This window comes from Tasmannia lanceolata, unplaced genomic scaffold (genome assembly GCF_043159265.1).
Source record: "Tasmannia lanceolata isolate RefF3 unplaced genomic scaffold, GAP_Taslan_0.1 ptg000004l, whole genome shotgun sequence".
Classification (NCBI taxonomy): domain Eukaryota; kingdom Viridiplantae; phylum Streptophyta; class Magnoliopsida; order Canellales; family Winteraceae; genus Tasmannia; species Tasmannia lanceolata.
In genome coordinates this window covers 2,976,947-3,004,071 of record NW_027518681.1, presented here as the reverse complement: position 1 = coordinate 3,004,071, position 27,125 = coordinate 2,976,947, and the positions used below count along the sequence as shown (strand labels likewise).

At 40.2% G+C, this 27,125-nt stretch overlaps 1 long non-coding RNA gene across 6 annotated transcripts; it reads right to left on the bottom strand.

The window, feature by feature from the left end:
- Positions 1 to 7,233: 7,233 nt before the first annotated feature.
- Positions 7,234 to 25,954, bottom strand: LOC143876042 (uncharacterized). 6 transcript variants are annotated; one of them, XR_013250290.1, is made up of 7 exons: positions 25,686 to 25,945; positions 16,155 to 16,283; positions 15,851 to 16,036; positions 13,823 to 13,900; positions 12,560 to 12,630; positions 12,392 to 12,462; positions 7,234 to 7,423 (listed from the first exon to the last, which is right to left on the bottom strand). It is a non-coding gene; the product is annotated as an uncharacterized LOC143876042 (long non-coding RNA). The 6 variants fall into 6 exon arrangements; XR_013250288.1 differs by having other exon boundaries at positions 13,823 to 13,845; positions 25,686 to 25,941; XR_013250289.1 differs by having other exon boundaries at positions 13,823 to 13,845; positions 16,160 to 16,283; positions 25,686 to 25,941.
- Positions 25,955 to 27,125: the final 1,171 nt, after the last annotated feature.

Here is a 27,125-nt window from a genome sequence, read left to right as displayed (position 1 = left end):
CATTCACATAAGGCCAAAGAACCCTACATGGCCTTATGGTTCACAAACACACACTATTTCCACCAACGATGAGTGATGTCACAAACTCCCATCGACAAAGCCAATGTACATTTCCCATTGACCGGCAGTTGGTCGTTTTTGGAAGCAAAGACCGACGGGAGGGAATAGAGCCGGTAGTAATTTCCATCCACGACACTCCACCAAAACCTGTGGCTCCGAAACTTTGGAGTACTGAGAGAGCAGTGAAGCTGGGTTTGAGAAGGACGAAAGCCACTCAATACACTAGTTCGTCGTACACGAGTTTTGGGCCTAAGAAGATGAACAATAAACCGATGGTGACAGAGCTGCAAAACTATCGGTTGCTCGGACCGCTTCTTGTGCTTCCCAAAAGGTAAATTGGATTTAAGCTCTTCTGTAATATAGTTATCTAGCCTTTGTAAATGCTAAACAATCCGGAGTTTTGCAGCCACCGAGTCATACAGATCAATGACGAGTACATGTGTGCTGAAGACTTGGTTATTCTTAATGACCCCGTAGAGTGGTTAACTTCTCCGATAAGTGTTTTGGTTATTTTTTCTAGTACTGACTTCTTTCACCCGCTCTCGGGGGTCTTCGCTTCCGATCGTGAAATTTTCAGCTGGGGCGTTGCTTCCTTTCAAGCTTGCTGCGTAGCCCTGGCGTGCTATCATCTGCTGTCCGCATGCTTCTCTTATCCCGATCAGAGTGGGGAACTTCATTTTGAGGTGAGGGGTAGAAACTACTGCTCCCAGGTCCCTCAGGGCTGGGCATCCTATGATGGCGCTGTAAGTGAACGGTATATCCATGACAACTGAGGCCTGCAAGTTCTGCTCCCGAGAATTAGAGGCATGAGTTTGTGCATGTTGGGCTTGGCTCCTGGTCATTACTCCTATTTATTGCTGTTGGGTGTGATTTCTCATCGTCACAAAGTGTTCAGGCTCAGACGGGTCCCACGGATGGCGCCAATATGATGGCACCAGAATCGGGTTCGCGATCGTGCGGTGGGTAGAGAGCCTCCGCTAGGGTCTGCAATCACAAACAAAGGAGTCAGGTAGGTCCGGGGTGGGTCCCAATGTCAGATTATGGACCAACGATATAATGAAGAACAAGAAATGACGGAGGTAAAATCAGGTTTACCAGGACCAATGTGCGGGTTCTTTCTCTAATATCTGGGTGGGTGAGTTGGGGGCCAGGACAGAGGGAGGGATAGGGCGTCCAGCGCCTCTTCCCTTTCTTGATTAAAGCTGGAAAACCTTACTAACAGTATGGAGCTTCCTCTAATGGCCTCCTTTTTTAGAGTAATTCATTTTCTTCGGTTGGATCGGGCCTCCTTTTTCTTAGGGACTTAATGGTGTATTTATACTTTGATCTTGCTTGCAAATCCTCTTCATGGGGCACCACGTGGACATTTTCATCATTTCAGAGAGAAAACCTTCTTTTGTTGGATTGGGTTGCCTCCTTGGTTCGACGGCGCACGTGGCTTTGTTGTGTAATCTTGCTCATAATCGTGATGATGAAGTTTTTGGAGGCGGGGAGGTGACACATGGCAAGATCACGTGGTCTTATCATGTATTAATGTCTTTCCTAATCATGATTAGATTCCTCTACCGCATGGGTGACACTTGGTGAGATCCTAACGGTCCCCCAGTATTTATGCCTATCCGGCTAATCAGAGGATATCACATGAATCAGATTTCAACACAAGTCTTGAGTCTTAAGGGGGTGCTAAGGAAAATGTTAAGATCAAAGAACTAAAGAAACAAGATATTACTTACCTCTAAAGCACAATCCAACATCCTTGGATGTGGACTCAGTCACCTGGAATCAAATAATCATTCAAATGATCATGAAAGTGTCTAAGAACGGTATACGAGGTATCATAGAGGCCACGAAACACTCATTAATGACCAATTGGGAAGTGGAAAGTATGCTTTCCGGGGGGAGTCCCAAATAGTAATGTATACAATTAATGAAATTTTAGAGGCCCCAAATATTTTTAAAACTATTTTCTATGAAAATTAGGTGTCTTAAGCTTTTCGGAAAGCACAAGAATTTTGAAATCTAATGAAAAATGAAATACTTATGAATTTCTGAAGTTCTAGAATTCTCCGTCGCGAATTCTCGGTCGACCGACACTGGTGTGGCTGCTCTCTCATGCAACAGGCATTTTGTGAACCGGCCGTTGCATGAGAAAGCAACCACATAGACAGAGATTTTGTCTCTTTCATTTAATTCATATGATGTGGCTGCACTCTCATGCAACAGCCGGTCAGCGAAATGCCTTCTACCATCGTCCCTAGCAAATCCCTACACACACTCACACACATATATTGGGATTTGCTACGCAATTTCTCGGAAAGCCATTCCGCGGCTGGCTTTTGCACGAGAGATAACCCTTCCCTTATTAGTTTTTTCAAAAAATACCCTTATTTGTTATTCGACAAATTTTGATTCGGGACAACCACCCCTTATACTAGGGCTGCAACTCGAGCCGGGTAAAACCCGACGCGCATCGACCCGACCCGAAAATAGCCTGGGTCGGGTTCAGGTTTCATGGGTTTTGGGTCGAGCCGGGTTCAGCATTCAAAAGCCCGCATGAATCTCGGGTCGAGCCGGGTTTGAAGGGGCCCGACCCGACCCGACCCGACCCGAGTTACATAAGTTATAGTATGTACATTTTTTTCTATTGTTAGCTAAAAGTTGATAATTACATTTACACTCCCTCTAGTTTCTGACACATCCACTTCCACCCTATAGTTTAAAACGTGACAAATACACCCTTGTAGTTTCAATTTGTTTAAGGTAGGCCCCCTCATCTGAAGGTTCGTCCATAGATTGAAGGGTTAGGATGATCCGATGGAGCTGATTCTTTTGGCACACCCTCACTATGTCAGGACCCATCAAATGAACGCTTTGGATCATCCAAACAATGTGGGCCCACATTATTTGGATGATTTTTTGGTAGTGTTTGGATTCGGGTAGGGGCCCACATTATTTGGATGATCCAAAGCGTTCAGTTCATGGGTCCTGACATAGATATGGTGTGCCCAAAAAATCAGCTCCATCGGATCATCCTAACCCTTCAATCTATGGATGAACCTTCAGCCGAGGGGGCAAACCTTAAACAAATTGAAACTACAGGGGTGTATTTGTCACGATTTAAACTATAGGGGTGGAAGTGGATGTGTCAGAAACTAGAGGGGGTGTAAATGTAATTATCCCAAAGTTAAAAGTGAAAACCCACGCACCCACTGTTACTGTATGTGAGTGTAATTTCTGCTTCTATGAGTTGAGTTCATTCAAGTGTTTGATTCAGCATTGTTTGATTATAATTACAACATTGTTTGATTACAGCATTGTTTGATTCAAGTGTGATGTGAGTGTAATTACATCATTGTTTGATTCAAGTGTAATGTGAGTGTAATTTCTGCTTCTATGAGTTGAGTTGCCTTGCCAAACAAGAATTTTCCTTAAAAATTTGCGTCAACGTGAAAAAACCCGACCCGATCCGAACCGACCCGAGATTTATCATGGGTAGGGCCGGGTTTGGGAATCGTGGGTTTTCCGAAAAAAAACCCGACCCGAGATATTTCTCGGGTATGGTTGGGTTCTCCAAAACCCGACCCGCCCGACCCGAGTTGCAGCCCTACCTTATACTATGGTATTATCTAGATTATTGGGCTACTTCCATCTTAATTTGTCGTACATAGATTTTGCTGGTGAAAGGTAGAGAAGGCCTACCATTGTGATTTTGCTGGTGAAAGGTATAGAAGGCCTACCATTGTATATGATTTTACAATGACAGGTGGTTCATTAGTTGGGTATGAAGGTTGCAATCGATAGTGACATTCTACAAAAGTTATACATATTGGCTATGCATGCACGCAAATAAGTTATTTTTCTTGAGAGACTACTTGAAAAAATAAGTCAAGAAGAATGTGATGATGATACATTGCGACGGTTAAAGTGTACTTCATTAGAGACAAAATCAGCTTTTTACGATGGATAAAAGCAAATTGATATTTAGTATTACTTCCTAAGTTACGATGGAGGTGTCTTATTTCAGAAGATTCACACTAGTGCAAATTCAGCTGATATGTTAACAAAGTCGGTTAAACAAGAGAAGATCTTTTGTTGCAAGGCTTTTGTTGTGTTTGATGTTCCTGTGGGCAGAAATCGATTGGATATTCTTTTTAGTGAAATGTCAATATGTCTTCAAGTGGGAGAATGGGAAGGTGTGAAGATATGTAGAAGTTTTCTTACGTCAGAAATTTTCTTATGGTTGTAATCTGCTAGTGGCTTATCCTTAGATTAGACCCGGCCACTAGTAGATTTTGACCACAAACTCACAAAGAATTGAGTTTTCTTTTGATAGAAGAACATTCTCAATTTAGGATTTTCTCAATTTTGGGGCGGGGTTTTTGTGTTCATTGGTTTTTGTGGCTGTGGGTATTGCCATTGATAATGAAAAGGAAGAGGTAAGCAGTGGTCAGGCGTAGGTCTATCTTTCGCCTCTTGGGTTCTCTATTTTCCTCCCCTATTTACATTTTTTTTCATGGGTTGTTGTTTAGTTTGCTTTCTGATAGAATGGCGCCGAAGGGGCCAGAAAGAGCCATGAACAGGTTTTTTCTTTAATTGATAAGCGTGTAATAAAGCTTGGGACCCTTGTTTTTATAAGTGAGCTGCTAGAGAAAGATGCGGGGCCGACTTTTAGGGCTTGAAATTGTGCCACATGTGCAGGATGACACGAAAGAGCTCGATGAGGGCCGTGGCTGAATGTGGCTTTGAAAAATAACCAAAATACTCATAATTAAAAGGGTAAATTTGCACAAGGGAAATGATAAATGCGCGCCTTTCATCAGTTGGGACACCCAGCAGCAGTGTATCAATGACTGTAGAGGGGCTGATGTACTTCACGTCAGAAGGACTCAACGGATTTGATTGCCACGTACACTGCAGTTGGGTGTCCCATGTAATGAAAAAGGGGCTCATTTATCATTTCCCTTTGCATAAGAGTAGCTACAAATCTCCAACAGCCAAATGGAACCAATGCCAATAAAAATTAAATTGTCTGACTGGCCAACAGCCACCAAAGGTGGTCCACTAGCCTGTTGAAAAACTGATAAAAAATAAAATGTCTTAAGGTCATTTTTTTGTTGGCAGGAGGACCCCCTTTACTAGTCGGACTCTCCTGGGTGTGGGGAAGAGACTCCTGTCGATGGTGTTGGACAATATGGCCATTACTTATGGGTATTTTGGTCATTTTATGTCATGACATTTTTCCATTTTATAATTACCAAATCATCTCTAATTCAATCAAAGATAAATCTCATTTTCATTTTTTTTCATTTTAACCTTTAAATATTTTAACTAGTTTTTAATTAATAATTATTTTTTAATATAATTTTTATAGAGGAAAGTGTTGCTGCGGAGCAGCACAGGGAGCTCCCCGCGCTTTAGTGGCTTATAAAGCCTCCCATTCGTCACTTTTTGTAGACCCGAAAAGGTGGACCCGCTATACGAACTAATGGGAGGCTTTATAAGCTACTAAAGCGCAGGGAAGCTCCCTGCAGCTTTTCTCATTTTTATATTTACTTAACATAAGTTCTTGGCAGATAATGTGTGTGCTATATCTAGATTATCAATCATGTTGGCCTATTTTGTTGGGTAATATAAAAGTAAGGTAATGCTTGAAAGATTCTAATAGGTTATTGATCTTATTATAAATTGACAGGGATAAAGGTTGAAAAAACAACATTTAGGGCATGTATGGCAGCCATGAAAAGAAAACATAGAATATTGGCGCGGCCACTTGAGAGTGATGTGTGGAGGGGAGAGACTTGGGAGGTACCACTTAGCTACTTTTGAGTGACGTGTAGAGAAGAGAGACTTGGGAGGGGCCACTTATTTAATATTCCTTGAAATAAGTTTTCATTGTTGGCCAACACATGCCATTAGGGCACGCTTGGCTACCATGAATTTTTTTTTTTTTTTTTCCATGATAAATTGGGGTCTTCAAGTGTAGATGAGGGTGAAATGGCTAAAAATTAGGAAACAAAAATCAGCTCTGGTAAGGAGAAGCGGCAAAAAATCAAGAACTAGTCTATCGGATTTTGTGGAGAGTTTTTTGAGACACTAGTTTCTTGTTTTTTGTTTCCCGAGTTTTACGCACTTCACCCTCATCTCCACATGGAAACCCCCTTAATGTTTGTACAAAAAACACGGTTTAGGTAAGTTTTAGGCAACTACTTTATCAAGAGGAAAATTCAGTTTACAAAATTTGATCAAAGTTGTTCCCTTTTATATAACAAGTGTATTTACCAGACGGATTAAGTGATAACAGATGAGATGAAATTAAGAATGCTAGCTTCGGTTAGGGGCTCTGGCCGGGTTGAGTCGTGCTGTGGCCAACCATAGCCAAACCCGAGGTAGCACTCCCTCAACCCTAATCAAACCAAACCCAAGCCTCAGGTAAACCCTAACCTAACCCACCTCTAAATTACTCAACCCTAATCCAACCTATTTTTGTAAATCAGGTCATTTTGAGTCGTGTTGGATTGGGGGTTGCACTAGAGTAAATACAAAAAAATTATATTAATAAAAGCAGATCCCCTAAGATTTTGAAAATCACGATGAAATTAGAGGATGAAGACAGGATCGTGTCGGGTTCGGTTCAGGTGGGGTTGCCGAAGGTCCCTAGCACGAAATTAAATCGGGTTGGCTTTTCCCAACCCTAACACAACCAAACCAGAGGAAATGCCAACCCAATATGAGCCGAAATCAGGTTGAACCCATCAGGTTCGGGTGACCCAATTAAGTTGCACCCCTGTGGCTTCAGTAGACCGCGACCTCATTGTAATAGGGTGAGGCATGCCCAGTATAAAATATAGTGGATCTCATCTTCAAATGATTTTAACTTCAAATTTAATAGGCCCTTCAGCCCAAAAATCACATCAACCATCCAATCTTAACTTTCAGTTATGCGTATCTTTCCTCATTAAAGATGGAACAGACGATGGATGAATGCTTTAGTAGGACGTGACCTCATTATAATATGGTGAGACACAGGCCCACTTAGACTATAGTATAGTGGATTTCATGTCACCTTTAAATGCTGTAAGCTTTCCATCTGATAGCTCTTGCTTTGGAACTCTTTCCTCATTGAATATGGCAGTCAAAAACTACATTCTTGCCAACTTTTCAAAGTTGGGATGGTTTAAACTCAAAGCAATAATGCCCATCAAATGGAAGGTTTAGATTCATTGTACAGTAAAATGAGGTCGTGCCCTAATGAAGCATTACTCATAGATGATTCCAGCCATATAATGACATTTTCTTATAATGATAGGAAAATGATATTTTCACCACTATTACTAGCATTTCACCTCCACATGTTCCTCTCTTCCTGAAAATGATTGCATTTCTTTGTTAGACTCTACTGATGATTTCAGGAAAAGACAAAAGAAGAGTGGTGGAAATATCATTTAAGTAACGTTGAAAAAGAATGAGGAAAGCATACATCCACGAAAGATATTTGGGTGGTGGGTCTTTGTGTTTGCTTGGTGGGATGTCACTCTCTTCAACGCTATAGAGAGAGAGAGAGAGAGAGAGAGAGAGTGAGAGAGAGAGAGGAGAGGACTGCCATGCAATTCTTCCAAGGTATCTCTTGCTAGTGGTTGGCAATTAAATAGAGGTGAACCCTCATTATTGAAAGGGCAACTCCTTTCTATTGCTTTGTAGGGTATGCAAATAGGAATATTGGGATTCTTTAGCTGCATGCAATTATGTAGGTATGGTGGTTTGTGCAACATTAGTGACCCACGCAATTCATCTTTATTTTCTTTATGTATGGGATTGCAGGGAGGACGAAAGAAACGAAGATAAGATTGATACGTTAGTGTGTTTGTTTTCAATTATAACTACGTTTGTTGGAAAATGATGAAGGGTAGAGGTCGTCAAAGAAAAGGGAATTGATTTATTGATTGCTCTTGATGTGAGTTTGACCGATGAAGGACCTTCAGTGTCTATCGACTGTCCATATGGTTGATCAAATAAAGAAGGAAAAATTGCCTTGCCAACGGGGTGACACACTTCTGAAAAATTGTTAGAGAGGGACGAAATGGGGGTTCTCAACCCTCTAAATGGGGTTATCAAACTCTCAAAAGGGGGTTATCAACCCTCCTTAACAATTTCTCAAAAGTGTGTCTCCCGTTGTCAATTCTCGTATTTTGATGTCCCCCATTGGCAATTTTTCCAATAAAGAAAACCAATCAAGCAAAACAGTCTTGCAGAAATAAACCGTCCATCTAGGGGGGTGACAATTGAACTTTTTAAAGATTTCCAATCAAATCTAAGGCTAAAAGGTTATATGTTTTAATGTACTACTTATTCAACTAAGCTTGTAGAATATGGGAATACAAGATTTTTTAGGATAATGACATTAGTGGGAGTGAAGAATCTCAAGGATTGATCTTTGAGGAAATGAGGGATATGGTTATTACACTGGCAAATGCTGAAAAAATGATGACCTACCGTGATGATTCGCAAGATGCTATTGCATAAGATCAATCGATGGCAGAACCTCTACCAGCAATGGTATAAAACCACATGTGGTCAAGAGATTTACTCTGAAGGTAGACAGAGATTAACATGAGACTTTCTCTCCAAATTCAATGAAGTGCTCTTTAAGGAAAATCATGGCATTACGAAGTCACTTTAACTTAGAACTACATCAAATGGAAGTGAGAATGGTATTCCTCATTGTAGAATTGGAGGAAGATGTTTACAGTAGTCATCGTGAAGGGTTTGTGTTAGATAAAGAAAGTCATTTAGTGTCTTAAAGGGCCTTCTACCTTCTTTGGGGCATGTGAAGTGCAATTGAACTCGTATTCTAGCTAAGGCAACGCTAGATCCCAATTGCCCATTGTCTTCACATCTGTCCTTGGGAGATTTCCTAGGGAATGATTTACAACCTCAGCTTGGCCGTCACTTTGAGGGTAATATGAGCCATTGTAGTTCAAATTCGTTCCAAAAATTCTCCAGACTTCTCCAAAAGTGGCTCACGATTTTGGAATCTTGGTCGGAGATGATACTCTCAGGGACATGATACCTAGCAATCTCCTTAATGAATAGATTGGCGATCCTGGAGGCGTCATCGTGGTCTTGCAAGGTAGAAAGTGTGCCATTATTAAAAATCCGCCGACTACCACGAAGATGCTATTCCATCCTCTAGGAGTTCTTGGTAAACCCAATACAAAATCCACATATATATAAAGGAAGGGACCGGTAAAGGCATATACAGACCCGCATTTGAAGCTTGTCCATTCCCGCTTGGCAAGTTCCACATCTCTGAATGAACTTGTTGACATCTTTGTCCATATTCGACCAGTAAAATTTCCCCTTTAGTGCGATTAAGGTCTTATTCATGCCAAAGTTGTGTATTTCTAGAATCACCTTGAGTCGTAAAGAGGAATCAGGCAGGCACAAACAATTATCTTTGAAAATATATCCGTCCATAAGCAAGAAGTTGCTATCTTTGCCACCTTCAACGGATTGAATCGCCTTGCCAAAGTGTTCATCGCTTTGGATCTTGTCCTTTAAGAAATAAAAACTCAAGGTTTCGATTCACATAGTGCTCAAAAGAAAGTGATGGCGGCTGAGGCGACTTTGTTTTGAGTACTTGACTTATATTTAATGGAAAAAGTAAATTCTTGAAGATAGGCTACCCACTTGGCATGTCGAGCACTTAGTTTATGTTGTCCTTAAAGGTACTTCAATGCCTCGTGATCCAAGCAGAGGACAAACTCCCGTTGGATTAAATAATGCCTCCAATACTGTAGGGCTCTAATGATGGTGTACAACTCAAGATCCTACATCAAGTAATTCAACTGCCATCGTTAATCTTTTCTCCAAATTAAGCAATGGGTCAAAGGCCTTGGCGAAGCACGGCCCCAATACCGATCTTAGAAGCATCATAACCTACCTCAAAGACATTGTTGAAATCAAGTGGCGCTAGGACAGGTGAACTAGTGAGGCATACCTTGATTTCTTTGGAACTTTTTTCGGGCCTAGGGTGTCCACTCGAACTTTTTCGTGCTTCATACATTCTGTAAGACGTGCCACTATGGTACCGAAACCATGGGTAAACCTTTGATAGAAGCTGGAGAATCCATACAAAGATATCACATCATGGATGTTCTTCAGCACAGGCCACTCAACAATGGCACGAATCTTGGACTCGTCGAGCTTGAGTCCCTCCAGAGAAACTTTAAATCCTAAGAAAATGAGTTTGGAAGTGCAATTTTCCTTTCTTAGAGCTTCTAATACCTTTTTGAGATGCTGGGTGTGCGTTTCTTCATCACGACTGTAGATGAGGATGCATCAAAGTAGACTACTACGAAATGTCTGATGAAGGGGCGAAGCACCTGATCATGATTCGAATGAAAGTGTTAGGAGAGTTGATAGGCCAAACGACATGACCATCCATTCAAATAGGCCTTCTCTTGTCTTGAAGGTGGTCTTCCACTCGTTGCCGAGGAAAATACGTATCTGACGGTATCAACTCTTCAGATTAATCTTCGAAAAGATGCCACCACTTAACTAATTGAGCATAGGCGACTGCATATTCAAATAGGAGAGTGCACATTCTCGCTAGCTTATGGTCTACCCAAAACGGAGAGTTAGAACTGGGAGATTCAAATGGAACACCGTCCAACTCCGGGAATTCAATGGATTCTAATTTGGAAAAATTGCCAACTTAATCCTATAATTCTCATCCCTTACAAAGTCGGCTCAAAGTTGGATCTGATTGCAGTCGCACAATGACCAGATCAGAATCAAGCTTTCGCTTGCATTGTTCAGTAGCTTGCTTCAAACTTTTAATGCCAGATCTACATTTCTTCTTAGGCCTAGAACACGATCTCACAGATATAGTTCTAAGCTCAAGAAGAACGAGTATGGAAGCTAGATCTGGAAGAAGAAATATACTATTCTATATCTAGTTCACGGAGATCCGTAGGTTTTTCCATTTAATAACAATCACAGATCTGAACTTTTTCGTGCATTGTTCTTGCGAAAATTTCTATTCGCAAACCTCAGATCTTAAAGAAATTGAACAACAGTGATTAGATTTCTTACCCAAACGTGATTACGTGAAGAAACTTAAACTGCTGAGACTCCACAATAATTCAGCTCATAACAGTCCAGAACTGCGCTCACATTCATAGTAATAGGATCTGGTCCATTGCTTTTAGTTTTCCATCAGAATGCTTGAGAGATCTAGTGAGGGGACGGTTGGATCTTGTACAATGAAGATTAAAACCTTACAACAACAGCAATGGGATTACGATGGAAAAGAGTAGTTGGAGATCCAAGCAAAATTCCTCCTCTCTTGGACAAATTTCAACAGGGATTTTCTTTCTTGGAAAGAAATTTCCCTCCAAAACTACCGGGATCTGAGATTTAGATCTAAAATTCCATTACAATTTCAAAATCAAATCCAAGATATAACGAGTGAGCTTCTAAGGGGCCAGTCCCTAATATGGAAAAATACATAAACTACCCCTACTTATGTAAAATGACATCTAAGGACAATACAACTACATATTGATCATCTCGATCGCCAGGGTGCGCCCTTACTCTTCTCATTACTACAATTCTTTGTCATTAAAAAAAGGACAATACAACAAATTTACAAACTAGGATATATATGGCAAACGACTAATGGAATAAAATACTTCACTAAGGAGCCATCCATCATATCACTAAGAACATATGCCACGAACATACTTCTCATTTTTTTCCAATGAGAAAAGGACATCTTGCCAATCCATCTCTAGGATATTTTAGAACCATGAAACAGCCTCTCTGCAAAGCAGGGGTAAAAGGCTGCATACATCTAGGCATCTAGCCCTCCCCATCAGGTGTATTTCTGGCTATGGCATTCTGTAATGGTTCTGTATGTGGGATATCTTGTCCCCTTTACTAATTTATAATAAAACTTGTTACCTTTTTAAAAAAAAATCTAGCCCTCCCCAGACCCAGCAATGGCGGGAGCCTTGTGCACTGGGCCACCCTTTTTTTGAAACCTTCTAGTGTCAGAACTTTCTCAAAGAATGAAGCCACTAATCGAATGGCTAGGATTACCTGATCAGTGTAATTTTGTGTGATGGCCATTCACATTAGGCCCCACCGTTTGGATGGTCTGGGTTACAAGTGAAGGTAATCAAAGATCGACTATGAAGAAACAAAATCTGACCCATAATCCACAAAGTTTCAAGAGTGTACATTACCATGATGGCAACATATATAACAAAGAGATTGGCTGAAATTGGAACGAGAAATGGAATAACAACAGCATTCTGTAACAGCATACCTTAACCTGTTTGGATGAGGAACACCTTTTTTTCTTGTATTAAAAGGCAATTGTTGGATACATCTCTCTACCTGCTTCAATCTACGATTTAACCCTCATAAAGCAAAATTTTTACATGATATTAGGCATTACCAAACAGAATTTACAAATTGGAGGGATGTACCAGACCTGGCAAGCAAGACCACTGTAGTTATAACTTCCCCAGCCTTTGTCCACAGAAAAATATAACCCCCTGTCATCTGTTAAGATATAAACAGAATGAAAAATGTATTACATCCAAAAATAATATCCAAACAATAACACTAAAAAAAACATGCTGTTTGTGTCCTATCAAGGTATGGGTGATAAAACTCTGGGACGTGTCTGTTCGGATATAAAAATAGACCTAAGCAGCTGGACAAAAGCTAGCAAGAAGTTGTGATCCTATTCTATGGTAGAGATAGTGAGAAATTAGAGGCAAATTATTTGGGGAAAAGACTCCAACACCAATTAAGTCTAAATGGGCAACTCCATCAATTGGATGGTAAAAAATGAACTTGATAGAAGCTCATGCACAAACTAAGGATGGCGGGTATAGGGTGAGTTTTTCGTGACTCAAATGTAGAATGATCAAAGCATACTAGGGCCTAGCAGGTGTTTGTGACTCAAATGAAGCGGAAGCAAGGGCTCTGTTTTTTCCTTCTTCTTTTTTTGAATGGCAAGCAAGGGCGCTTTTATATGGTCTATTTTTTTTTACCTCACTTGGCGTACAATTGATGATGGAATATGATTCCTCAAATGCAATAAATTTCAACCACATATCTGGCATCGCCATTGATCGGCAAATACATTAGCAAATGAACTGGTGAAACAAGGAATAAACAGGGATGAAAATATCATAGGAGAAACTGTCCCACAAGTGGTCTAAAGGTCATTACGTAATTTGGGACTTTTGGGACAGCAGGTGTTCAGAACAGGGTTTATTTCGGACTGGTTGTGTAATTTTGTAAATCCATTTGTATTGCAGGTTGCACCCAATCTCTGGAGAGTTATCGTCCCTGTAAGTTGTTCCATTTCAATGAAGTAAAATTTTCGCTCAAAAAAAAGGTATGGGCGTGCATCACTACAAATTCTTGTACAGATCCATGTGTTTTTGTGTGTATCTCTACAAATTCTCAATCACTCGAGAGCAATGGTAAAAGCGCTAAGTTGGAAGAACATGACCCATGCTTGGTTCAGAACACACATGTCATGCACAATGGGTAATGCATAAGGATTCACATATGTTTGCATGTGTGGTGGTTATACTTACAAGCATGCATGACCATGAAAACACGATTTTTAAACAAAGCTATAAATGAAAGTAGTTAAAAAAGACAGGAATTATAAAAGTGCAAAGCGTGCATAACAACAGTGGACATGAGAACATAGACAAGAGAGAATCAAGAATACCTGAATAGGCCTCCATAAGAATTCTGTAACTCCAGACCCCATGTGTATCAAATAACGAATAAAGAATTGGTTAACTCCCTTAAATTGTACGCACCACAAATAATACAGCAAAGATAAAGTTAATGGTCAATGTTCCATGTAAGCACAAAATAATAGACGGCTTGATTCACTTTTGTAGTATGCGTATATCTATTAAAAGAGAAAAACTGAGTTTGAAATAAACAAATTCTTTAGAGAAATTAAGAGATATTTGATATTCAGATATGATAATCAATCCTGACTTCAAAGCCCTAAACACCATAAAAAAAATTGCACACCCACAACTATTAAAGAAACTAATGACTTCAGCCTACAAAAGACTAATTTTTAGGATCAAGCCAGCTGACAAGTCAATTCAAGACATGCAATTAATTTCTCGGGCTCGGGATGAAGCAGCAGCACAAATTAGGGCTTTGCCTATGAAGAGTCTTCAGTCTTGTTTTAAATTGTAGCCGTTTAGGATTTTAATATTCTCTTCATGATTTTGTAATTCTTGTAGACATATCCTGCAAGAGGGATTCGTAATCCTCCATTGTTCTTTTCAATATGTCGTGCTGCATCATTTGGTATCATAGACAGGTACATTCTTGGAAGATCAATCATGGTACCTTCGAAGACCCACAGCCGACGAAAATAAACCATGATTGGAGAAGGGAAGTAGTTGAGATTTGTTGCCAAGTCTTATGTTTATCCTAGCAACTTGCATTGCTACCAATTTTGTATCTGGATAACGAAAACAAATTGGTTGAAGGTATGGAAAATGTTCCCACAAAATTTCTCTGTCTTTATCGTCTATCTGATGATTATTACAAATAATTAATATGATACTCCTCTCATCTATGCTGCTTATGATGACAATGGCATCAATGAAAAGGAAAATATGCCAACTTTTGGTTCTTGTGATGATGTTGTTGATAGCAAGAAAGGAAGAAGAATTACGCAGAAACCGTGTTTGAAGACATACATCTCCTATTGGAGAAAAACAAAGTTTGTCCTACCCAGGGAGTATGATGCAAGCCACAAGACAATCGACAATCAAGATTAAGCCACCGCGAGAATTGTTAAAATGAGCCCATTTTTTATTAAATCTAGAAACGTGCTTCATCTATCGACGGCCAGAACCATTGATAGATATCTCCAACCATTAATCGATAGGTCTGGCCATCAATCGATGGATGCGCAGAAAAGCAGGAGGATAGCAAATACTGAATTTATTTTTAGCATGTTTTCTCTGTGTTTATCTTTTATTTCTATGATAAATTCATGTTAGTTTAGGGTTTTGGTTACATGTATGTGCTTTGACTATAAAACGAAACAAGTTTTAAATATTTAAAACTTGTGGTTGTAGAGGAGATTATGATGATATGTTTGATTTTAAGCTTTGCATATGGAGAGTTTTCGATCTTGTTTTGAGTGGATTAGATCAGCTTTTCTCGATTTCATGATTCTCCTTGTCAATATATCTTGCAAGCCAGATTTTAAACCCCCCATCCCACGTTTCCTGCTTCGACACTGCATAAATTTTCCATAAGATAATCCAAGTTGGAGAGACTCTTTGGCATTCAAAATTGCACCGCCAAACAAAAATAGGGGCATGCAATATTTGACCGTTTTAGAATCCCATACGCATTGTGAATTTGTGACCCAGAAATCCCAAAAACTAAATTGAAATTATTCTTAAAAACATATTCTATGAAGATACCCACCAATGGAAACAATGCACAAATAGATACTACTATATATGTCATGAATAACATCAACAAGATACATATAAAGAACTTTTGGTTTCATATTGCACACTAATTAAGCCTCTTTACAGTTTCAAAAGTAATCTTATGATGAAAAGTCAGAAAACTTTCAGATAATGCAAAAGCAACTTCTGTTTTGTGAAACTTTACTCAGCTCTACAAACACAATTTACATACATCCAAGAGAGAAATTGGAAATCATAAAATAAAAAATAATAATCTCTAATTTAGAAGAGCTTACCAATCAGGCAAAGAACAAGAATGACCCAAAAGGTTAATTGAATGGGCCGACTATATTGGATATGATACTGAGACCTTTGAAGCTGTCTCTGAACAGCTCCAATCCATACATAGAGCTGCTTATTATAAGATTCGTCACTGCAGCTATCCAGGCAGCTCTTACATTTTCATAGCAATCATCGATGCCCTTTAAACAAAAATCCAATAAGCTTCATTAACAACGTATTTCTGTAAGAATGACATAATCAAGAAATAAAATTTAAATTACAGAAAGGATAGTATAAATAAGGGAACAAATTTCTCACCCTACCCAATTGATAAGACCGCAATGGCATAGTATACGTGGCTTGGTGATGAAGCCCACACTTCCATTTCCCCGAAACCATTCTTCAGCCACTTCAGTTTGGACATCGATTCCTTTGTCGGAGGCAAATCTGGCCGTCCATCCAATGTTTTGAAAATCGGAATCGAATCGTAAATCGTAATAGGGGTCAAATCGTAAATCGTAAGATATATATATATATATATATATATATATATATATATATATATATATGAGAAAACGGTTCCTACACACATGTGTAGATAAGTTATCTACACACTAGCTTAAAATACAGTGGGGGCCACATTATTTGGGTGATCCAAACCATTTATTTTTAAGGCCCTCACATAAATAGGGTGTCCACAAAAAATCAGATCCATAGGATCATCCTAACCATTCGAACTGTGGAGGATAAAAATGGACTAATTTGTGAAGGTTTAAAGACATCCATTTTACCTCCACAAATCGTAGGGTTGGGATGATCCTATAGATCTGATTTTTTGTGGACACCCTATCTATGTGAGGGCCTTTAAAATGGATGGCTTGGATCACCCAAACAATGTGGGCCCCCACTGTTTTTTAGGCTAGTGTGTAGAGAACTCCCTACACATATGTGTAGGAACCGTTTTCTCTCTCTCTCTCTCTCTCTCTCTCTCTATATATATATATATATATATATATATATATATATAGAGAGAGAGAGAGAGAGAAAACGGTTCCTACACATATGTGTAGGGAGTTCTCTACACACTAGCCTAAAAAACAGTGGGGGCCCACATTGTTTGGGTGATCCAAGCCATCCATTTTAAAGGCCCTCACATAGATAGGGTGTCCACAAAAAATCAGATCCATAGGATCATCCCAACCCTATGATTTGTGGAGGTAAAATGGATGTCTTTAAACCTTCACAAATTAGTCCATTTTTTGCCTCCACAGTTCGAATGGTTAGGATGATCCTATGGATTTGATTTTTTGTGGACACCCTATCTATGTGAGGGCCTTAAAAATGAATGGTTTGGATCACCCAAATAATGTGGCCCCCACTGAATTTTAAGCTAGTGTGTAGATAACTTATCTACACATATGTGTAGGAACCGTTTTCTCTCTCTCTCTCTCTCTCTCTCTCTCTCTCTCTCTATATATATATATATATATATATATATATATATATATATATATATATATATGAGGAAAGTGAAGCTACACCACCGGTGTAGCTAACTTAGCTACACCGCCGGCTTAAAATACAATGGGCCCAGATTGTTTTGGTGATCCAAAGAATTCATTTGATTGGCCCTCACATAGATAGGGTGTCCACCAAAAATCAGCTCCATAGGATCATCCCAACCCTTCAAACTGTGGAGGCAAAAATGGACAAATTTGTGAAGGTTTTTACACGTCCATTTTTGCCTCCACAGTTTGAAGGGTTGGGATGATCCTATGGAGCTGATTTTTGGTGGACACCCTATCTATGTGAGGGACAATCAAATGAATTCTTTGGATCACCAAAACAATGTGGGCCCATTGTATTTTAAGCCGGCGGTGTAGCTAAGTTAGCTACACCGGTGGTGTAGCTTCACTTTCCTCTCTCTCTCTCTCTCTCTCTCTCTCTCTCTATATATATATATATATATATATATATATATATATATATATATATATATATATATATATGAGAAAAGTGTAGCTACACATACGTGTAGCTAACTTAGCTACACCGACTGCTTAAAATACAGTGGGCCCTACATTGTTTAGGTGATGCAAATCATTCATTTGATGGGCCCTCACATAGATAGGGTGTGCCCAAAAAATCAGCTCCATAGGATCATCCCAACCCTACGATTTGTGGAGGTAAAAATGGACGTGTAAAAACCTTCACAAATCTGTCCATTTTTGCCTCCACAATTTGAAGGGTTGGGATCATCCAATGGAGGTGATTTTTTGGGCACACCCTATCAATGTGAGGGCCTATCAAATGAATGGTTTGGATCACCCAAACAATGTGGGCCCACTGTATTTTAAGCCGTCGGTGTAGCTAAGTTAGCTACACGTATGTGTAGCTTCACTTAACTCTCTCTCTCTCTCTCTCTCTCTCTCTCTATATATATATATATATATATATATATATATATATATATATATATATATATGGGAAACGTTTTCATATGGGAAACGTTTTCTGCGCGATACCTCAGATAAGTTATCTGAGCAAGAGCTCAAAAAATCATGTGGGCCCACATTGTTTGGATGATCCAAAGCATCCATTTGGATAGTCGAAAGATAGATATCCAAAGCATCCATTTGGATAGTCGAAAGATAGATAGAGTGTGCACAAAAAATCTGCTCCACAAGATTATCCTAACCCTTCGATTTGTGGAGCTTAAAGTGGATGGGTATAAACCTCCACAAATCTGTCCATTTTTAACCTCCAAAATTCGGAAAAAAAAACGTCTTGGATGATCATCTTAGGTCGAGGCCCTTAGGTTGTCTAGGTAGTTTTCCGATTCAAGGTGAGGGCCGGATTGGGCAACGAGGGTTGGTTGCCTAGGAGATAGGATTATTCTGTTTGTTGTGGTGATCTTTCCGTTTTGACCGAGGCTTGTTGTAGGGTTTCCTCTGGCAACGACCAAAAACATTAATAAGTGTATTAAATGTTTCTCATCCTTAGTAAATATCTGTTTGGGAATGATTGACGGCGTTACGTTTGATGGGATGGCGCTCCTTAACGGCGATCTAGGGGGGCCACGTGGCAAGGGACCTATGTTTCGAAGAGGCGGGAACGTTTCTTTGCATAAGGGGTTTCTCTTCCTTTCAAAGGAGGTCACGGTATCTTCTCTCCTACTTTTTGGTTGTCGCGCTTATACTCAAGAAGCTGGCTCTCGGAGAAGAGCTCTATGTATACATGGCCATAAGCCTAGTCGCAGTAAGTGCGGTCCTGATCCATTTGGAGGGAAAACTTGAGCGCCTAATGTATTATGTCAGCAGAGTTCTCCATGATGCAGAGACAAGGTATCAAAAGACAGAGAAATTCGCCTTCACCGTGGTTGTTACCGCTCGGAAATTCCAACCGTACTTCCAATCTCATGTGATAGTGGTGCTTACGGACCAACCTCTCAGAAAAATTCTTCAGCGACTGGATACCTTGGGAAGAATGATCAATTAGGCGGTGGAATTAGGGCAATTTGACATCCAGATCAAGCCACATCCAGCTATCAAATCTTAGGTGCTGGCAGATTTTGACGTGGAATGCACTGTTCCAACCGAGGACTAAGGGGGCAGGAGACCCCCCAGATATATGGAGGGTCAGAGAAGGCTTACCTGTCGACATTTTATGTGGATGGCTCCTCCAATAAAGAGGGGAGTGGTTCAGGCCTCGTTTTGACCGGTCCTGATATGTTCCTTACAGGTGTGGTTGGGGTTAAGCGTTTCTAACAATGAAGCAGAATATGAAGCACTCCTCGCCTACCTCGCCCTTGCCTCAGAGCCAGGGGAGGACCGCCTAAAAATTCATAGTGATTCATAACTTGTCATGGGTCAGGTCAATGGCCTCTACGAGACAAAGGCCCCTCGAATGTTGAGATACTTAGAGAAGGTGCGAAGTAGACTCTCGGACTACGAAGAAGTAGAAGTAGAAGTAGATCAGATACCAAGGATCCTTAATGCCAGAGCTGATGCACTGTCAAAAATGACCTCATCTGACACCACTATCCCGGGAACGATTTTCATGGAGATCCTCCAGCATCCGAGTATTGACAAGCAGGAAATTATGGAGCTTGAGACCAGACCAAGCTGGAAGGATCCGATAATCCGATTCCTCAAAGATCGCATGTTGCCGGAAGATAGGAAGGAAGCACGGAGATTATATGCACAGGCCGCTCAATATGTTTATGATGGAAAGAACCTCTATAAGCGTTTGTATTCATGGACGCGTATAAAATGCCTTGCTCCCCTGTTGACTAACCATGCCCCGGAAGAGGTTCATGAAGGAATTTGTGGTGATCACTTGGGGGCAAAGCCCTCGCCCATAAGATCCTGAGGCATGGTCATTTCTGGCCGACCATCCTTCAGGACGCGCAGGAATTCGTTAAGAAATGTGGACAATGCTAGAAGTTTGCTTCGATACCGCGCTTACCGGCCACCCTCTACACACCAATATCCTGCCCTATACAATTTGCTATGTGGGGAATGGATCTCCTGGACCCTTTCCCCCAGCCAGTGGGAGGCGCACCATGCTCTATTTTGCTGTGGATTACTTCACCAAGTGGTTGTACGCTAAAGTCGTGGCAAAGATGGACACCAAAGCAACGGAGAATTTCTTCTATTATGATATAGTATGCGGATTCAGCATACCCAAGGTGCTTGTCACGGACAACAGTACACAATTCCTAGCTCTAAATTTCGAAATTTTTGTGAGAAATTGAACATTGAATAGCGCTTCACGTCATTCGGGCACCCATAAGCCAATGGCCAGGCCGAGGTAACCAACTGAATCCTGCTCCAGGGTATCAAGAAACACCTTGAGCAATGACCAGGCTGAGGTAACCAACTGAATCCTGCTCCAGGGTATCAAGAAACACCTTGAGGGCACTAGTAAATCATAGGCGGACGAGTTGCCCAATGTTCTCTGGGTTTATAGGACTATGCCATGCACTGCCAAGGGGGGATCACCGTTTAGCCTGGCCTTTGGGGTCGAGGCGGTAATCACAGTGGAAATTGGTGTTCCGTCCTTTAGAGTCGAGAATTATGACGAGCGGGAGAACCCCGGACTACTAAGAAATGAGCTGGATCTTATAGAAGAAAAGAGAGATGAGAGGTAACCTTCGGACCCACTTCTTCTCTCCTCTGCCTCCCCTTGTTCTCTTGGCTACGGGCTTCAAAGAAACTCTGCCGCTCTCACCTAATGAACTCAACTCTACAACAGGAACACCTCCCGCCGGCCGGTGTGGTGAATTAGACACCTGAGACATGATGGTAAAAGAAGTTGTGAAGTAGAAAAGAAAGGAAATGAATAAAGCTACCAGAAAAAGCAGGAAGCTTAGAGAAGTGAAGAATCTCCTAGAAGATACTCACAGATATAGAGAAAAGAAGAAGCAACAGCTTCCTTAAATAGAAGGATTAGGTCACTCACAAGAAAGTCCCGTCGATTGGGAATCGTTGCCGCAGGGACACGTGGAACGAAGAGGGACTCATGCCTCATTATGACTGTGGCCTTTCTCATCACCACCATCAAATGCTTTGGGCAGCCGTTTCGAATTCCCAGAAAGATATGACTTTCTAGCTCCCCGCCGTATAATGTTTCAGTTCCCCCCTCATGACTTCAGCTCCTTGCCAAGGTTCCAACCGATTAACCTTTTCCACCCAACCTACATAATTAATATATGGGGAAATGACCAAATGAAAGGGCTTTCTACTGACTATGACATTTGAAGAGGGGAGACTTGGAAATAACCAATCTATAGTGATGGTGACTGGTTTGCAAGGGTTTAGGACAAAAATACCCTCATTTTTAAAATACCGTCACCTCTCTCTCTCTCTCTCTCATGGGATGATCCCAACCATCAATTAGAGGGCCACAATTCCTCTCTCTTTCTCTCTCATGGGATGATCCCAACAGTCCATTAGAGGGCCACAATGCCCTCTCTCTCTCTCTCTCTCTCTCTCTAGTGGGATGATCCCAACCGTCCATTAGAGGGCCCCAATGCCCCCCTCTATCTCTCATGGGATGATCCTAACTGTCTATTAAAGGGTCACAATGCCCCCCTCTCTCTCATGGGATGATCCCAACCTTCCATTAGAGGGCCACAATGCCCCTCTCTCTCTCATGGGATGATCCCAACCTTCCATTAGAGGGCCACAATGCCCCTCTCTCTCTCATGGGATGATCCCAACCGTCCATTAGAGGGCCACAATGCCCCCCTCTCTCTCATGGGATGATCCCAACCTTCCATTAGAGGGCCACAATGCCCCTCTCTCTCTCTCATGGGATGATCCCAACCGTCCATTAGAGGGCCCCAATGCCCCGCGCTCTCTCTCTCTCATGGGATGATCCCAACCGTCCATTAAAGGGCCACAATGCCCCCGTCTCTCACATGGGATGATCCCAACCTTCCATTAAAGGGCCACAATGCCCCCCTCTCTCTATCATGGGATGATCCCAACCGTCTATTAGAGGGCCCCAATGCCCCCCTCTCTCTCTCATGGGATGATCCCAATCGTCCATTAAAGGGCCACAATGCTCACCTCTCTCTCAGGGGATGATCCCAACCTTCCATTAGAGGGCTACAATGCCCCTCTCTCTCTCATGGGATGATCCCAACCTTCCATTAGAGGGCCACAATGCCCCTCTCTCTCTCATGGGATGATCCCAACCGTCCATTAGAGGGCCACAATGCCCTCTTTCTCTCATGGGATGATTACAACCATCCATTAGAGGGCCACAATGCCCTCCTTCTCTCATGGGATGATCCCAACCGTCCATTAGAGGGTCACAATGCCCCGCAGGTTCGTGCACCTCTCTCCGGTATCCTCTGATTCTGAGTGAACCTCCTCTCACAGGTTGGTAGTCTCTCCCTCTCAGTTGTTTAAACCATTGGTAATCCTAAATAAACAACTTATAAACACTCTAAAACCACTGCTAAGTCTATATAAACCACTTATAAACACTCTAAACCACTGATAGGCATAAACCACTTATAAACACTCTAAAACCACTGCTAAGTCTATATAAACCACTTATAAACACTATAAACCACTGATAGGCTTATATAAACCACTTATAAACACTTTAAGCAACTGATTACCCTATATTAAACACTTGTAAACACACTAAACCACTCCTAGGCTTATATAAAACACTTATAAACACTCTAAACCACTGTTTTCCTTATATAAACCACTTGTAAATACTCCAAACCACTGCTTACCCTATATAAACCACTTATAAACACTCTAAACTGCTGTTAGGCTTACATGAACCACTTATAAACACTCTAAACCACTGCTTACACTGTATAAACAACTTATAAACACTCTAAACAACTGTTTACCCCATATAAACTACTTGTAAATACTCTAAACCATTGCTTACCCCTATATAAACCAGTGCTTAAACTGTATAAACAACTTATAAACACTCTAAACCAATGTTAAGCCTATATAAACCACTTATAAACACTATAAACCACTGTTAGGCTTATATAAACAACTTATAAACACTCTAAACCGCTGCTAGGCTTACATGAACCACTTATAAACACTCTAACCCAGTGTTTACACTGTATAAACAACTTATAAACACTCTAAACAACTGTTTACCCTATATAAGCCACTTGTAAATACTCTAAACTACTGCTTACCCCTATATAAACCACTGCTTATACTGTATAAACAACTTATAAACACTCTAAACCACTGTTAAGCCTATATAAACCAGTTATAAACAATCTAAACTACTGTTAGGGTTATATAAACAACTTATAAACACTCTAAACCATTGTTTACCATATATTATACACTTATAAATCCTCTAAACCACTCCCAGGCTTATATAAAATACTTATGAACACTCTAAACCACTGTTTACCCTGTATAAACCATGTATAAACACTATAAACCATTGTTTACCCTGTATAAACACTATAAACCACTGATAAGCCTATATAAACCACTTATAAACACTCTAAACCACTTATAGGCTTAGATAAACTAATGTTTACCCTATATAAATCACTTGTAAACACTCTAAACCACTGATAAGTCTATATAAACCACTTATAAACACTATAAACTTCTTCTTACCCTGTATAAACCATGTATAAACACTCTAAACCACTAATAAACCTATATAAACCACTTATAAACACTCTAAATCACTGATATGCTTATATAAACCACTGTTTACCCTATATAAACCAGTTGTAAACACTCTAAACCACTGATAAGCCTATATAAACCACTTATAAACACTATAAACTACTTCTTACCCTGTATAAACCATGTATAAACACTCTAAACCACTGATAAGCCTATGTAAACCACTTATAAACACTCTAAATCACTGATAAGCTTATATAAATCACTGTTTACCCTATATAAACCAGTTGTAAACACTCTAAACTACTGATAAGGTTGTATAAACCACTTATAAACACTATAAACTACTGCTCACCCTGTATAAATCACTTATAAACACTTTAAACCATTGTTAATCCTTATAAACCAATTATAAACACTCTAAATCACTGGTAAGCCTTAATAAACCACTACTTAGGATTATAAACCACTACTGAGGATTCTTAACCAAAGAAGCTATATAAACCACTTATAAACACCCACTTCAGTAGTGGTTTATCGTAGTGAAATAGTAGTTTAACTTAAGAAATTAGTGGTTTACAGTAAAATAACAATGATTATAAAGTGAAAAACAGTAGTTTAACATGGAAAACTTTTATTCAAGTTTATAAACATGCCTTATAATTGAAAGAGAAGGGAGAGGGCTAGAAATATACACCTTTCCATTGAATGGAGGCTTTGTGCAATGGAATGATGGTTTCTAGTGAAGATTTTTGCGATTTTGGAATCTAATAACGTTTTTTGCAATAGTTGTTGTAAATGGAGGCGTTTTCCAATGCAATGAAGGGTTAGGGAGGCTTTGACATCTAAAAATGAGGTTTTCAGCAATAGAATGGAGCTTTTGGCATCTAACAATGGAGGTTTTTGGGTTTCAAAAATGAAGGTTTTTGGGTTTTTCATACGTACGTAAGTGGGAGGAAGAAGAAGAAGAGAGAAAAAGGTGGGTTTTGGGATTTGTATTATAAATGTAATCATTTCAAAAAGGTGATTTGATAGGGAGAGAGAGAGAGAGAGAGAGAGAGAGAGAGAATCAAGGGCATTTTAGTCATATGCACTCTTGATTGGTGATTTACAAAACACCCCTCTTCAAATGTCATAGTCAGTAGAAACCCCTTCTATTTGGTCATTTTCCCTTAATATATTGAACCCACTACAACCAACCATCGAAGCTAGACCTGGCAAAGCGACCCGCGGTCGACCCGACCCACCCGCAAATTTGCGGGCACGGGTCTGAGTTTTAGTGACCCATCAAAACCTAAGAACTAAGCATACAATAAAACCAAGGTTTAAATTTTCAGCTGGAAGATGTCTATGTCTATAAGATTTCCAACGAAATTTAGAAGATTTCCCCACAGATTTTCACCAAAAGTTTAGACATTTCCACCAAAAATTTAAAAATACTGAAATTTTATACCGAATTTTACGTGATTTCCTCCGAAATCAAAATGGTGGCCAAAGCCGACACCAAAACAGAAATTTAAAACCTTGAATAAAACAAGCTGCCACTTTGCAGTGCCGAGTGCAGTATGCAGCTCTCTCTCTCTCTCTACAAGTAACCCTAGAAATTACCAATCTAGATCTAATAAACGAATATCCTCAAATAAAACAACAAAGAAGATAAAATTACAATTACAGAGAAGGAAAAAAAAGGAATTCGTTCTACCTATCAGCGGATTCTTGTACTTCCTCCGCGGTGGGAAAAAATTCCCACTGATCGAAATTTAGAGGTCATCTGATCTCAATCAAGAGAGACAAGGAAAAGAAATTAAAATTTGTATTTTGAAAACCCTAACCCTAGGAACGGATTGAAGAAAAATCTGTATATGGTAGAGATTGTTAGAGAGAAGGGCAGAGGTAGTAGTAGAAGTTTCCCCCTCTGTTTTGCGGAGGAACCAACGGCTATGATCTCTATACACAGAAGAAGGAGGATCATCCCACTGTCCTTTTCAATCGTGAGAGTGCGGTACGGAACGGTAAGAAAGCGTTTATATTTATCATCACTCCCGTATTTTGATGATGGCACTCCTCACTTTATTAGGGTCAAGTCAACCCTCTAATATCCGGTCCCTCTATATATAGATCGGAGGGTTAGGATCAACCTGGAGAAATGAGTTTTGGGGAACAACATATTTGGGCTGTGGCCCATCTAATGGACGGTTTGGATCATCCTATGGTAATGGTCATACCCTACTTTTTAAGATAGTGAGGACTATGATCATCAAAATACAGGAGTGCTGATAACATTTCCCAATATTATCTCCATTTTTCGGCCAGTATTTATGAAATGCGTATGTTAATTGATTGGAGCTTTGATCTGCCATCAGTAACTGAATTGAGGAGGATAATTGGCTTGCCAGTAAAATTTTATCCTAGGAGCTTTTTAATCCCAACAGTGAAGTCAATGGTATTTGCTAGGGTTTTTTTTTTCCTACAATTTCTAAAATTCTCGCCAAAATTTAGGAGTGTCATTACCAAAGATGGGAAGGGAGGAGAGAGAGGGAAGAGAGAGAAAGAGAGAGGACATCATTCCCTAGGAAAGAAAAAGAGGGGACAAGGAGTCCATGTCATACTCATAAGCAATCATTATAAGAATGGGATTAAAAAAATTCTAGTGCTAAAAGGCAACCAAACATGGGATGGGACGAAAATTTTACTAAAAACTTCCTAGGTTTTAAATTTTACTGGCAACCAAACAGACCATGATTTAACAATATTTTATCATATTCTTCTGGGCTTAGATTTAGGGAAATGATTTTAGCTGTCTAATGTTTTGATAAAGATGAGCGAAGCATCATGTCTGGACAGGACTAGGACGGAAGGATAGGGGTTAACGCGCATCCATGGCTTCTTCCATAGCTAAGGCCTTACTTTACTAATAGGGGATTTCGCCAGAAGAAGATGGGAGAGATTAGTCGCCAGAAGACTTGCGGTAGTAGTATTTATAGGGCTTCAAAGAGCCTTTTTGAGAACTCATTATCCATATATTTCCTAAAAATAGCCAATTTGAATGTTCACTGCTTCTTGTGTTGATGATCTCTTGTAAGACACCCCATGGCTTATATGTCTCATATATGACAAATGTTTCCTTGGTATAGCCCTCTAA